This window comes from Hypanus sabinus, chromosome 22 (assembly GCF_030144855.1).
Source record: "Hypanus sabinus isolate sHypSab1 chromosome 22, sHypSab1.hap1, whole genome shotgun sequence".
NCBI lineage: Eukaryota > Metazoa > Chordata > Chondrichthyes > Myliobatiformes > Dasyatidae > Hypanus > Hypanus sabinus.
In genome coordinates, this window is record NC_082727.1 from 34,599,006 (window position 1) to 34,615,235 (window position 16,230).

The 16,230-nt window shown below is 41.0% G+C and overlaps 1 protein-coding gene across 6 annotated transcripts in view; it reads right to left on the bottom strand.

Moving 5' to 3' along the window:
• Positions 1-8,698, bottom strand: part of sgms1b (sphingomyelin synthase 1b) — a 94,390-nt gene extending 85,692 nt beyond the window's left edge. For 3 of the 6 annotated variants that reach the window (XM_059947450.1, XM_059947444.1, XM_059947447.1), the window contains exons 1-2: positions 8,543-8,698; positions 7,108-7,278 (exon numbers count right to left, since the gene is read on the bottom strand). The gene's annotated coding sequence lies outside the window, so the exon portion shown is untranslated. Of the gene's footprint in view, positions 1-6,296; positions 6,434-7,107; positions 7,279-8,177; positions 8,290-8,542 lie in introns of those variants that run through there. The other 3 variants (XM_059947446.1, XM_059947448.1, XM_059947445.1) reach the window with 2 other exon arrangements.
• Between the last annotated feature and the right edge of the window lie 7,532 nt (positions 8,699-16,230).

Sequence of the window (16,230 nt, forward strand, 5' to 3'; positions counted from 1 at the left end):
TTGTATCTCCTTCTTGATGACAGCAATGAAAACAGAGCATGTCCTGGGTGATGAGTGTCCTTAATGACAGATGCTGGCTTTATGAGGCATCGCCTTCTGAAGGTGGCCTCAATGCTGGGAAGGCTAGTGCCCATGTTGGAACTGGCTGAGTTTAGAACATTTTCCTATCCTGTGCAGTGGCCCCTCCATACCATACGATGATGCAATTATTTAGCATGCTCTCAACAATATGTATAGAAAATTGCCAGTGTCTTTGGTGATGTGCCAAGTCCCCTCAAACTCCTAATCAAAGATAACTGCCAAGGTGCCTTCAATGTAAAAGCACCAATATGTTGGACCCAGGATAGATCTTCAGAGAGGTTGACACCTACGAACTTAAAATTGCTCACCTTGCTGATCCCTCTATGAGGACTGGTCCCTCAACCTTCTCTTCTTGAAGACAACAATCAATATCTTGGTCTCACTGATGTTGACTGCAACATTGTGATATTGACACCACTCAACCAGCTGATCTATATCACTCCTGCAAACACGAGGAAATCTGCAGATGCTGGAAATTCAAACAACTACACACACACAAAATGCTGGTGGAACACAGCAGGCCAGGCAGCATCTATAAGGAGCCGCACTGTCAACGTTTCGGGCTGGGTCTCGGCCCAAAACTTCGACAATGCTTCTCCTTATAGATGCTGCTTGGCCTGCTGTGTTCCACCAGCATTTTGTGTGTGTTGTTGTTTCTATCACTCCTGTATGAGTCCTTGTTACCATCTGAAATTCTGCCAATATTTGAATCATCTGCAAATTTATAGTTGGAATTTGAGATGTGCCTAGGCACACATTCTTGGATTTAGAGAGAATAGACCAATGGGCTAAGCATGTATTCTTGAAGTGCACCAGTATTGTCTGTCAGCGAGGTGATGTCATTTCCAATCCACACTGACTGTGGTCCCTGGTAAGGAAGTCAAGGATCCAGATGTAGAGGGAGATATAGAGGCCCAGGTTTTGGAACTTGTTGATTAGTACTGGGAGTATGATGGTGTTGAATGTTGACCTGAAATCAATAAACAGCAGCCTGACATAGGCATTTATACTGTCCAGGTGATCCAAGGCCAAGTGGAAAGCCAGTGAGACTGCATCTGCTGTAGACCTATTGTGGTGAAAGGCAAATTGCAATGAGTCCAAGTCCCTGATTAAGCAGGAACTGATTCTTGCTATGACTAACCTCTCAAAGCACTTCATCACAGTAGATTTGAGTTCAACTGGGCAATAGCTGTTGAAGCAGCTCACCCTATTCTTTTTGGGTTCTGATATTATTTTCACCCTTTTTAACCATGTGGGAACCTCTGACTGCAACAGTGAGATTGAGCATTTCATTGAGCACTCCTCCAGTTGGTCAGCACAGATTTTCAGTGCCCTACCAGGTTCACCATCAGGGTTTAACACCCTGTTCACAAAAGCTGTTCTGATGTTGACCTATGAGACAGAGACCACAAGGTCATCAGATGCTAAAAGGACTTGCACAGATGTAGTTTTATTCTTCCTTTAAAAGCATGTATGAAAGACATTTAGCTCATCTGGGAGTGAAGCATCACAGCCATTCACAATGTTAGGTTTTGCCTTGTAATAAGTATTGTCCTACAACCCAGCCAGAGCTGATGTGCATCCGAATTCATCTTTAACTTCAACTGAAACTGTTCTACAGCTCTAAAAATAGCCTTCCGTAGGTCACATCTGGACTCCTGTAAAGCTGGATTACCAGTCTTGAATGCCATAGATTTAGCCATCAAATATTACAAATCTGCTTTTTCATCCACTACTTTTGATTTGGGCTTGTTCAGTATGTTCTCGAAGGTACACACTGATCTACACAAATCTTGATGAAGCCATTGACAACTGTGGCATATTCATTCAGATCCAAAGATGAATCCCTGAATATCATCCAGTCCACAGGCTTACAGCACTCAAACTCTCTTAACCATATATTCTTGGTCCTCACCACTGGTGCTGCAGTTTTTAGTCTCTGTCTATATGCCAGGAGTAGAAGTACAGCCAGACGATAGGACTTTAAAAAAAAATGCAGGTGTGGTCTTGATGGTGGCATAGCAGTGGTCATGTGTGTTAGCTCTGCTTGTTTCACAGAGAAAATGTTGGGGTAGTTGTTCAGAGATTCAAGCTGGTCTGGTTGATATCCTTCCATAATGCATCAGGATTCGCTCTTTTGTATCTGAACATCTGAAGCATAGCTACCAACACTATAGAAAGAGAAAGGTATTGGGCATACAGATTCAATTCCTGTGAACTGTTTAACATTTTCAAGATACATCTTGGGAAAATGTCAAGTTGTCTCAAGGACAAAACAAGACAAATGACCCACATCCAAGATAGGCAGATGCATGATTTCAATCAGTTTTTAATCTATCTTCTTGAAGCATCCTCTATCACTTATTTCTGCTCTGTAGATATCAAGTCCAACCGTTCCCAAGTATTTATATAGCAATTTAACCTTCACAGTAAAAAGTTTCAAATTCACAATCCTTTGTGTAGAAGAAATGATTGCACAATCAAATAAGTTTATCTTCATTAAGCAGTGCAGTTAACAACTACCTATACATTACACTAGTAATTACAACTTATTATATGCTGAAGCTTTCTCAATGAAATGTCTACTCAAGAGATATTTGCTAGAATCTAAGGCATTATAGCAACCTACATTTTTATAGTGTCCTTTAGCATTCCTAATCTCTTCAGATTAATTGTTGTAATTGTAAATTGCTACACATAAGAAAATTCAGGGCAAAAGCAATTAATTAGATGCTAAGTGATGTCATAAAAACAGGATAGGGCAGAGGATCTTGAGGGAATGTCAAGGGCCAAAGCAGCTCAAGGCATAGTTAGCAACAGAAAAACTACAAGAATCAGACAAAAGAAAGAAGTGACAATAGAAGGGACAGAGTTCCCAGCAAGTCATTGGATTGCAGAAGGTTACAAAAACAAGATGAAAGACAAAAGCACAAAGAATCTTAAGGATAGAGATTTTTTTTGTATTGACTACTATTCTGCCAATGCATCAAACGGACCATAGCACTGAAATAATAATTTGCTTAACATCCTCTTTGCATAAAGTTAAAATTCCAATGAACTAATTTTTAAGGATGCAAGGTGGATTATTAGGAAAAGGAGCACAGAAAAAAAAGCACAATTAAAAGATACTTAGAAAGGTCTTTACACATCAACAAAACTGCCAACTATGACTCCTTCTGTCCACCAGGGTATTAAGTTTTCTTAGACCCTTAAACAATTGTGTATCAAATGGGTATCTAATTCATGGCAAACTCAGGAACAAGTCAGTGAAATTTGCCATATTAATTCAAAATGAAAATAGCACCCCACTCCCCTACAAAATATTCTTAAAATATTTGTCACTACAACATAATGCCTTTAACATACATCTATAAAAGCAGAAAATCCCAAGACTTTTCACATATCTAATGAACAAAACCAAACAAATTAAAAAGAAATACTGGAAGGGACCAAGTACAGATCAAAAACAGACTTTCAGGAAAATTTAAAAGAAAGAATTTCAAAACTTAAAGGATTATTACTAATGTGAGGCAAAGGGCATAGTGTTACAGTCTTCTCTGGAGTGGAGGAAGGGATTTAAAAAGATGAATTGGTGGAAGGAAGAAGTAGGATCAAGAAATAAAAGCGCAAAAGAATTGAAACTAGGAGCAAGTAGACTATCAAGCAGAAGTGACAGTACAAGATCAAGTGAAGTTGCACATTTAGTTTCAAATTCTGGCATTTTTCCCCATTATAGATTTGAAATCCCTCGCATTTTCAATGACGTATTTTTAATCAAATGTTACGGTACAGCAATGTAGTAGACTGCACCCCAGTTATTATGCCAAGAATTTAGAAGTTTGAAGATTTGGCATGACATCTATAAACTTCGATAAACTTCATCAGATATGCCGTGAAGACTGTTTTCACTGGCTACATCACAGCCTGGTAATGAACCACCAATACCCTTCCACAGAAAATTCTACAAAAAGTAGATGATACAGGCCAGTCAATCACAGGTATAAGTCCTCTCCATAATTGAGTACATCTATGTGAAACATTGTCACAGAAGAGCAGTATTCATCATTTAAGACCCCCAGCACCCAGGTCTCTCTTGTCACTGCTGAAATCAGGAAGGTGGTACAGGAACCTCAGGACTCAGACCACCAGGTTCAGAAAGAGTTATTACTCCTCAACCGTTGAGCTCCTAAACCAGAAACTTGACCTCCAGAAACTTGAGCTCCAAAACTTCACTTGACCCATCGTTGAAATATTCCCACAGACTTTGGACTCACTTTCAAGGACTCTCCATCTTATGTTCTCAGTATTTATTGCTTTATTTATTTTAAATTTCCTTTTGTATTTGCACAGTTTGTAGCCTTTTGTACATTCTTTGTTCGCCCTTTTGGTGCAGTCTTCCATTGATTCTATTACGGCTATTGGACTTTGAGTAAGCCCAAACAAAAAAAACCCCAAGGATCACAGACTTGTTTATAGTACGTATATGACATACATATACATTGAACTTTGAAAAAACAGCTTATGAGCTAAAGGTAGGAGAAATATAAACAGAGGAAAGAAAATGTTAGAATGCAGGTCACATATATTTCACTCCAAAAATAACAGGGACTGCAGAAAACAAAACTCAAATATTTCAAAAATATAATTTCAAAAACCAAAACTTTCATAAATTTACTATCAGAAATTCTACGGTTGAACGTTGCAAGCAGAATGTGAAGTGTGATTGCTCCTGTGATTCCATTATTTTCTTTATTCCACAATATTAAAATCAAATCTGCACATGTTGTAGATGTCAAAAAATGCAGACTGAAGAGCGAAGCATCTCTATTTATAGTTAATAGATTAATTTAGGGCAAGGAGCTCACAATGCAGTTCTAATATTGCGAATACTTGTATCACAGTTTGCATACACAAAAAATGTACACAAATTTTCAAGTTGACAACTTTAATCTCCAGGTACTTCCTTGCATATATTGGTAGATAAACCACATTACGGCCAAAAGTTCTCAATAAAGTTCTGTGGCATCAATGAACAGAATATACTCTTAATCTCTTCCTCTGTTACATTGTCAACTGCATTGAGGCTGCTTCATGCACCCATGCTGAGCTGGTCCATTTCATCAGCATTCCCTCTAATTTCCACCCTGCCCTTAAATTCACTTAGTCCATTTATCATCTCCCTTTTCTTGATCTGTCTCATCTCTGGAGACAAACTGTTAACCGCCATCTTTTATAAACCTACTGATTTACGGTTATCTTGACTATACCTCTTCCTATCTTGTCTCCAGTAAAAATGCTATTCTCTTTCTCAGTTCCTTTATCTCCACCGCACCTCTTCCCAGGATGTGGCTTTCTTTTCCAGTACAGAGATATCCTCCTGCTCTTCCATCACTGATGCTGCCCCCACCTGCATCTCCTCCATTTCCTGAACATCTGTGCTCACCCCATCTTTCCTCTGCCTTAACAATAACAGTTCAACTTGTCCTTTTGAACCACCCAAGTTTCTGCATCCAACACATCCTCCTCCACAACTACTGCCATTTCCAAAGGGATTCTACCAACAAATCTTTACCCCCCCCCCTCCACTTTCTGCAGAGATCACTCCCTCTATGATTGCCTTGTCCATGTTTATGGATAGCCTCCAACCAGATAGCACAAATATCTATTTCTTCTTCCGGTAAAATTTCCTCTTCCCCTCCCCTTTAGGAATATCGTTCTATTCCCCACTCTGGCCTCTTACCTCTTCTTACCTATCACCTCGCCCTGAGTCCCCTCCTCCTCTTCTTTCTCCTATGGTTCATTCTCCTCTCCCATCTCTTCCTCTCCAGCCCTTTATCTTTCCTACACACCTCCCCCCTTTCTTTCCAGTCCTGAAGAAGGGTCTTGGCCCAAAACACCGAGCATTTCCATAGATGCTGCCCGACCTGCTGAGTTCCTTCATCATTTTGTGCGAGATACTCAAGCTGTTTTTAGATTTAAAAAAAAATGATTGATAAAATGTCAGGGACATATAGTTTAGTTGTCTAGAAAAATGCATACATAACAATTAACATAACCAATACTAAATCTATCTTGAAATATGCCATTAATGGCCCAAATTACTCAGGACTATTAACATGCAATTCCTCTCGAGGATCAGGACGACTTCCACTATGGGGTGACTCAGCAGTGGAATGAATAAGAGCTCCAGTGACCCAAGTTCAATGCTGACTTACAGGACTGTTTATGTGGAGCTTGCACATTCTCCATGATGACACACATTCCTTCCAAGTCCTCCTGTTTCCTGCCCATGCAGACTAAGGAAAAGTGTTTGAAGATTAGGACCTCAAACCAAATCCTAAGTGATCCCTGCCTGGGCAAAATGATAAAACATACAAATTCAATAACATTAAACAATTCCCTCCATGACTCACAATCAAATTCACATTCTGCTTTAAGATTATGGTAGTTTGCTCAAAAACTGATTTTCTCCATTTTTGTCAATTGTACTTCAACATAAAGCAACTCCTTTTAGATTTTTACTGCCAGAAGATTCATAATACTAACTTTCAATTTATTTTTGATAACTGGAACCCTCGAAACATACAACAGTCAATAATACAGCATCATTGTTTACTCTATTTACTTTAAAAATTCCTCAAACTCAAATAACCATGTAATACAGGATAGCTGTCACTTATAAACTAACCAATAATTAAAACACCTGCCTAAAACAACTGACGTTTCCGTTGTAATAAAGCTAAATTGTTTAGAACCATCACATTACCACTGAAGTAACACGAAGAAAATGAAAACCTGAAGCAACATGACAAAATGAGCAGCTACTAGGGCAGGAAACATCACGACATTTAACCACACCCACACCACGGGTCAAACGATAACAGCACCATTCTTGTTTCCGTGGAGCATCCTATTTACAAAGTTTAAAATTTACTACTAACCAAAACTCCAGCAAATTCCATAATACGCACTTCGGCTAGAATAACAACACAAGACAAAAGCTAGCACTGGATTTTCCGACCTTACCACTTTTCAGCATTCAGAAGAAATCCCTCGGGTATTCTGGTTCGCTCTCGTTAAACCATTTCCTTCATTGGAAGGAAATTTCCTCTATTTTGTCAAACTATCAAATAGATCGGAACCAAATCTAAGAACATTGACTCGCGTGTCCAGAAGTTAACATCCTTGCCGATTTACCTGAATGACAAGATATAGAAATAATTTTAGTTCATCCCTCCCCGTTGAATGGTCTAGAAATCACACATACAGTGAGCGACTTTCTCAGCGAACGCAACCGGTGATCATGGCGCAGTTGCACTCATCACCGATACAGAGACACACTTTCACAGAAAAATCTGATGAGTAAATATGTGTAGGATGGGGTCCTGCAATACTTTCATGCGGTCAGACAGGACTGGCACTAGACTGACTCAGTTCACGGCCCCACTCGTTTTGTTTTACGCGTGCGGGCTCTGGAAAGGTGTCCTCCCTGGGCTCCCTGTCTAGATCCCAGAGACAGGAGGCGGGTGAAAAAACAAGTGAAGAGCGGGGAAAGAATCCCGTTTCAAGTTAAAGGCTCCACCAGAAACTTGGCCCGGACTGCAGCCCATCGGTCCGCTGTCACCCCCCGCTCGGCGCCACACATTCCGATAGTTGGGGGCGGGGAATGGTGGGTGTGGAAGATCTGTCCCCACCGGCCTACTTCACCCGGGAGGGAAGTGAAACTTTTACCGTCAAGGCCACGGCATAGCCAGAGTCAGCAGGTTGGAAGGAGGGGGCGTTCAGTCTCCGTACCGAGGGCCAGGCCAGGCCTGCCTTCACTTTGCGGTGGGTCAGGCAGCCCGGACTGTCAAGTGGGGAACTACGCAGGTATTGTTGGGAGGAGGGTGGGGGTTGAGTGACCATGTAACCCCCTCCCCACACCATCTCTCCCCTGTTGCGCAGCCTCCTCGGCAGGGGGAAACACAGGCATTTGCCGGCAATCGTGGCCGAGGCTGAAGCGCGGGCGGACGACGAGCGATTGCCCCCTCCCCTCCCCTCCCCTCCCCTCCGCCTCCGGTTTGTCGGTAAGACAAGGAGGTTGCGCTTCCACTCACCCGGCCGCTGGTGTGGAACGCCGTGTCGGTCGCGAATGTTCGGCGGGCCGGATTCTCCGGCTGCGCGCGCGCGCGCGCGCCCGCCCGCCCCGGCTCTCCCCGCGCGCCCTCGTACTCCTCGCGCGCCGCCCCCCCCCCCGCCCTTTTTTTCCCCTCCCTCTCTTTCCCAGCCACTCCGGAGGGAATTCCTCTGGCCCACAATCCACCGGGGTGCAGGGGCGACGCGGCCGGCCGCCTGCGCTCGGTGACAGGGTACCTGCACGGGGCGAGAGGAGGCAACTTTGGGAGGGGAGGGGGGAAACACCGCCGGTCCGTAAGTGGCAACACGCACTGCCGAGCCTCTTGGGGAATGTGTTTCTGATTACCTGCCGCCGACACGCTGAGTTGGAGGGGTTGTTTCTCAGATGGACGACGCGCACACGTCAGTTGCTCTCCAAGTCTGGACACAGATGGCGCCTTAATCGAGGTCTGGAGAGGGAGCAATATTTACACGTGCAACAGCTGTTTCTCCCTCTAGGCGGCTTACGGGAACCGACGCACTAAACAGCTGCCTCTCCTGTCCCACCATCTCCCCCTGAGCTGACACAGACGTACCTGGCTACCTGATTCTCTGAGCATGTCTGAATGGTTCTGCGTAAATGTCATACGCTCTTTAACTTTTAGGACAATCACATTGACAGACAATTTAAGAAGCTCTGTGAAGAAAGGCAGTATTGGTATTTACGATGTCAAAGAAAACTTATTTGTGGCCGGGCCCTAACTGGCCTGACCTGTGTTATAAGTTGCATGAGAGGTAGTAAAGGATAACAGTTGACATGCAGTAGTAGCTCCAGGATATGAATACCACTGCAGGCAAAAACATAAAATCAAAACCAGGCTTGATAATTATTGAGCAGCACACAAAATGCTGGGAGGAACTCAGCAGATCAGGCAGTATCTATGGAGGGAAATAAACAAGTCAACATTTTGGGCTGAGACCCTTCATCCATCGTGTTTATTTCCTTCCATAGATGCTTCATGACCTTCTGACTTCCTCTAGCATTTTGTGTGTTGTTCAAGATTTCTAGTATCTGCAGAATTACTTGTGCCTCAAAATTATTGTTTGGTGGAAAGGATATTGTAATAAGTTATTCACACTAACATCTACAGGTCCTGGTAAATGTCCCGTCAAGTCTGGACAGATATCTTGAAGACCCCTGCAGGAACATGGTCAAATTCTGTACTTTGGTCTTTCTTTAATAGAGGAGAAAGTGGATGGGTTCAGTTTCAGGTATATGGCCATTTCTGTTGCTTCCTCTTCAAGAATTTACCAATATTTGCTATATCCCAAGGAATCTAAATAAGCAGGATGCAACCTCAGGAAAACCTTTGTGTCAACACTCATGATAATTCCTGAAACAGGATGTGATTAGCCATTGACTTATCGCATTAGTACATAAAGTGAAGAAAATATGTTTTGCCTTTCATTTGAAACATTGACTCGTTTTCTCTCTTCAAAAATGCAAACTGATTGATGCACATAGATTTGGAGCAGCAATAGGCCACTCATCCCCTCAAGCCTGCTCAAGCAATTGTACTTTCAACTCTGCATTCCATTCTATCTACAGTAACTTTTCAACAACTTCTTGTTCAAGATTCTATCTACCTCTTCCTTAAAGACATTCAAAGAGTCTGCTTCTATTGTCTCGAAGAATGGATTTCCTCCAGTCTGATAGAGAGTAAAAGTCTCTGTGTTATTAGGAAGCCCTAGTTTTTGAATAGTGACTCCTAATTATGGTAACCATAAGGTAAATATCCTGAGTAACATGCACAAATTCCTGGAGCTCAGCAAGGCAGGGACCATCAATGGAAGGGAATAAGCAATTAATGTTATGGGCCATGTCCCAATGAAGGGTCTCAGCCTGAAACATCAACTCTAAATTCCTTCCATAGATGCTGCCTGAACTGACCTTCTCCAATATTTTGTGTATGTTGCTCTGGATTTCCAGCATCTGCAGAATCTTTTGTGCTTAAGGGTAAAAATCCTTTCCACATCCACCTAGTCAAGATCTCTCAGGATCTTAAATATTTTATCTGTTCTCTCTCTTCAACTCTGGCCTGTCAAATGAAAATATTAGATGAGTAAACATGATTTGAACTCTTTCCAATTCATCAACATCCTTAAAATAAGGAGACCAGTGTGCTGTATGTTGTATCCAAATGTGGTCACGTCAGTGCTTAATATATCTGAAACATAACTTCTCTACTTTTGTATTAAATTCTATTTGCATTAACAACAGCATTCTGTTAGTTTTCCTAATTACTTGCTGTATCAGCATATCAGCCCTTTGTAAGTTATGCACTAGATCCCTCTTCACCTCAGAGCTCCTATTTCTTTGCAACCTGCAATCTCTTTATTTTGGTTTTCCTGCTGGAACGGACAATTTCCCATTTTCCATTTATGCTCCAATTGCCAGATCTTTATCACACATTTAACTTGGATCCTCCTGTGTCCTTTTCACAACTTATTCTGCCCATCATACACATACCTACCTATGGGTGTTTAACTTCTCTTGGTTTGCCATTCCTAACTTCCTTCATCCACATGCTGCCACTTGCCCATCATCCTTTCCTTATCCAATTCCACCTATCACCTGCTATCTACTGTCTCACCCATCCCTGACAGTTCTACATACTGGTTATCTTCCCTCTACACTCAGACATAATGCAGGGCCTCAATGTGGAAACATTGACCATCACTTTGCCTCCACAGATGCTAGCTTATTCACTCCATTCTTCCAGTCATGTATTTTTTTGCTCCAGATTCTATCATCTGCAATCTTTTATCTCATTACTTTCCTAATAATCTTTATGCTACAAATAAATGTAGTTAGCACATCTTTGGTGTCTTCGTCCAAAGGGTTATATAAATTCAAACCCTTTAGCAAACCACCCATAACGTTATAACACTTTCCTCCAGTGTGTTAATCTTTGATCTATATCAATATGTTATCTCCTACACCACAAGCTATTTTTAATGCAGTTACTTAGAAAATGTCTTCCAGAAATTTGTATTAGGTCATTCACTAGTTTCCACTTATAAATAACACATTAAATCTTCAAATAACTGAAACTGATCAACTTTGCCTGAAAACTTGAAAATTTTATAAATGCTATTCTATAGTTTGTTTAATATTATGGGCTGGCCTGTCTCATGTCTTTGTGCAAGTATGTATTTCTCCTTTAAGTAAGATACTGCTTTTTTTTAGTTTTAGCATAGAAGAGTAGCACTATAGTGCAGCTAGTACCAGAGATCCTAGTTCAATCCTTATCTCTGGAATTTCCATGCTTTCCCAGTGGCTGCATGTGTTTCCTCTGGATTCTCTGGTTTCCTCCCACATCCCATCCAGTGGTATGGACAGCCCAGCACATCAGTTGAAGTGAACTTCGCACTATTCAGTACATTTACAAAGACAGATGTGTAAAAAGGGCCCGAAGGATCATTGGGGATCTGAGTCACCCCAGACACAAACTGTTCCAGCAGCTAGCATCTGGAAATAGTACTGTAGCATAAAAGCCAGGACCAACAGGCTCCGGGACAGCGTCTTCCACCAGGCCATCAGACTGATTAATTCATGCTGACACAATTGTATTTCTGTGTTATATTGACTGTTCTGTTGTACATACTATTTATTATAAATTGCACATTTAGATGGAGACGTAGAATAAAGATTTTTACTAATAAAGTCAATTTAATTCAAAACCAACTACAGTAATCTCACTGTCACCTGACATCTTGAGCTTTGAGCAGCAGCAAATAATAAAGTCAATTCAATTCAATGCCTTCAGAGATGTTCTTTACACCACTGTGGTAATATGTGGTTATCTGAGTTGTTGCTGCCTTTCTGTCAGCTTGAACCAGTCTGACCATACTCCTTTGATTGCATTTTTCCCCACAGAACTGCTGCTCATAAAATGTTTTTTTTTGCTTCCTGCATCATTCTGTGGAAACTCTAGAGATTGTTATGTGTGAAAATCCCAGGAGATCAGTAGTTTCGGAGATACTCGAACCAGCCCATCTGACAACAACCATTCCATGGTCAAAGTCACATTTCTGGCTAAGGTCAGAAAAAAACGACATGGATAGGGCCTGTAAACTGATGCTCAGTTCATGATGCACAGATAACCCAACCCAAGCACAGTGGTTGCAAGCATCATGCCAGTTTCTGCTCATAATTACTACTTTTTGTGAAATCAATACTACCGGTGCAGCTAATTAGTTGACTGCATCAGCAGACAGCTTCATATCATACTTGTTAACATCGGTTAAATTTGCTCTGCATTCCTGTACTGCTTGAAACTAATCAAAAAAGTGGGAAGTGTGATGTAGATGTGTTGACAGACTCTTAGACTTCTTTTATTCACTCCATTTTAGAGATAGGTGGCAATGCAGTAGGAAATTTTATTACCCATCTCCAATTGTACTTGCGAAGAAGGTGAAAGGCAAACTTCCTGAACTGCCTCTGGTGAAGTTAATCTGACTGTATCATTGGGGAAGGAGTCTTAGAATTTAGATCTCGCAGTGATGAAAGTGCCAGAATCCATGAAAAACTCTGGTCTGACAAGTAGTGAAGAATAGAACAATATAAGTGAAAGAGGAAGATGCATGTATTTAAAGTGCTGCACTGGAGGCTTTGGTAGAGTAAGCAAAAGTTAGAAAACTACAAGAGATAACAGTGCTGGGAAATTACTGAAAGAAATTCTGAAGGATGGGGTAAATCTGCACCTCAAAAGGCAGGCATTGCTCAATGACTGACAACATGGCTTTGGTAAGTGGGAATCCTTGAATGACTAATTTTATTGAAATTTTTGGGGAGGTGGCCATGTGTATTGTTTAGGATAGTGCAATTGATTTAGTCCTCGTGGACATCAGTAAGGTCTGTGAAAAGATCACTCATGGGGTTCCAGTCAGAAAGGTAAGAGCCAACAGGATCCAGGACAACTTAACAAATTTAATACAAAGCTGACTTGGTGACAGGAGGCAGTAGGTAATGTTCAGGATTATTTTTGTATTTGTAACCCTCTTTTTGGTGCATCATTCAACCACCAGGGGCAAGACATGTTAAGTGCCGGGGTTAGGACTGAGCTTAAGTTACCACTCAATGCACTTTAGTAAACTATTTAAGAACTTTTTAAAAGCTATTTATTAATGCTTTTTGGGAGGGTGATTTTAGATGCATATCATATTTATACTGAGTTAAATACTGTATGTAATTAGTTTTGCTACAATAAGTGTATGGGACACTGGAAAAATGTTGAATTTCCCCTTGGGGATGAATAAAGTATCTATCTATCTATCTATCCATCTATCTATCTATCTATCCATCTATCTATCTAAAGATCAGTTGGGAAGCCCTTTTTGCTGTACTAATGAAATGAACATGATGTAGAAGATATATTAATAAGTCATAAATGATGAATAATGATAGTTTGTAGATAGTGAGGAGAGTGGTCTTTGTCTACAGATGGTTATTGATGGTACAGTTGGTATGACTGACAGAATTTAATCCTAAAAAATGTGAGGTTTTTTTTGGGAAGACAATGAACTAAATTATACACAATGAATGGTCGTACCCTAGGAAAATACTAAGTAACAGAAAGATCTTGGTGTACAAGTCCAAAGATTGTTGAAAGCAGCAGCACAAGATAGCTAAGAAGGCACACAGGGTGCTGCTGTCATTAGCCAGGACATAGAATACCAGAATAGGGAAGTACCATATTTTGCAACATTTTTAAAACATCATTGAAGCCACAGTTGAAGTTCAGTGTGCATTTCTGGATTATAGGAATGATATGGTTGCCATATACTAAAATACAAAAGCCAGAATATAATGTTGAGTCTTTATAAGGCATTGGTCAGATCACACTTGGAGTATTATGAGCACTTTGAGGCCCCTTATCTAAGAAGGGATGTGCTGGCATTGCAGAAGATCAGAGGAGGTTCACAAGAATGCTCCTGGGAATGAAAGGGATAATGTATGACATGAGATTCTGCAGATACTGTAAATTCAGAGCAACACAGACAAAAATGCAAGAGGAACTCAACAGGTCAGCGAGCATCTATGGAAATGAATAAACAGTCAACATTTCCGGCCAAGATCCTTAACATATAAGGAATGTTTGATGGCTCTGGGCTTGTACTCACTGGAGTTTAGAAGAATGAGGGGAGAATCTGATAGAAACTTATGAATATTGAAAGGCCTAGATGGAGTGGATGTGGATATGATGTTTCCAATAGTGGGGGAGTCTAGGACTAAGTTCGGAATACAAGTGTGTCCTTTTAGAAAAGAGATGAGAAATTTCTTTAGCCTGATGGTGATGAATCTGTGGAATTCATTGCCAGAGATAGCCTTATAGTCCATTTCATTTCATATATTTAAAGTAGAAGCTGATAGGTTCTTGATTAGTAAGGGTGCCAAAGATTTTGTGGAGAAGGCAGGAGAACGTGGTTGAGAGGGATAATAAATCAGTCCTGATTGAATGGTGAAGTAGATGCAATGGGCCAAAGGCCTAATTCTGCTCCTGTGTCTTATGGTCCAGTCTTATGTACATGTAGTGATGACAACCTGCACCATAAGGAATCCTGTAAATTCATGTGCTCCCTCCATCTGCTGGTATATGATTAGGGAGCCTCAAAGAAATCCCTTCTACAATACTGTATGATGAACTGCAAGGTATTGCAAACATTTCCTACTCCCAATCCAAAAGGAGCCTGGCACATATGAGGGGTGATTGGTAAGTTCATGGCCTAAGGTAGAAGGAGTCAATTTTAGAAAACCTAGTACATCTATTTTTCAACATAGTCCCCCCCCCCCCCCCACATTTACACACTTAGTCCAGTGGTCATGGAGCATACGGATCTTGGACCTCCAGAAAGAAAGAGTCCACAGCAGGGGTGATTGATAAGTTTGTGGCCTAAGGTAGAAGGAGATGAGTTATACAGCTCTCGTTACATGCACATGCAGTTCAACTCTTTGATTATGCAGAAAGTTTGAAGTTAACAACTCATCAGTTAATAACTCATTGGAGTGATTGATAAGTTCATGGCCCAAGGTTGAAGGAGATGAGTTAGTAACTTCAAACTTTCTGCATAATCACTTTCACACAACCTCTCACACTCCCAGAATACATTCTACAAAATCAGGAAAGCTCACAAACACCTCTGCTTTCCGAGGAAGCTGAAGACAGCTATACTATACACTTCTATACTTGTGTAGCATCTTGAAGGATCGTTCTTTCCCTGCTCAGAGATCGTTTATCTCACTCCCATCAAGGAGGAGGCTACATAGCAACCAGACTCAAAAACAGTTACTTTCTCCAAGCAGTCAGGTTGATCAACACCTCCACCATTAACTCACCCATCCACAACCCCAACCACCATTACATTATAATTTGCTTTCAGTCAGCTTATGTACAGACATTCCTGTGATTTTCATCAGTTTATGGACATACAATCAATATTTGTATATCAGCTTTCTTATGAATTTATACTGTATATGCATTGTTTTTTATTATTAAATTTTTTTCTCTGTGTTTTTTTGTATTGCATTGGATCTGGAGTAACAATTATCTAATTCTTTACACATGTGTACTGGAAATGACGTTAAACAATCTTGAATTTGAACAATCCTTGAACAACTTACAAAGATCACAGAGCTGCTAAAACTAACAAGAAGTGTTTCCTATTGAGAGGTGAGGCTTGTGCTGTTTTGCTCTGACCTCCCCTTAGCAGCCTTTCTCATCTGTCGGGACATGAGACCAAGTTTGAAAAAATGCATGATGGTGGAGGCTACCAGGGGTATGTCCCAGCAGAACATGACTAGATTTGTCCCGCTGTAGAGGGGAAAAAAACAGACTCAAAATATGAGAGTATGTGTTAAGTGGGAAGAAAGAACAGAGTATGGAAATAATTCAAAAGATGTGTAGCTCAGGTGGTTGATGGTTGGATTGAGTCCTTCTCCAGTCTTGGGAATTTACTTGCAAATGTTTCATCACCATGCAAAGAGACATTATC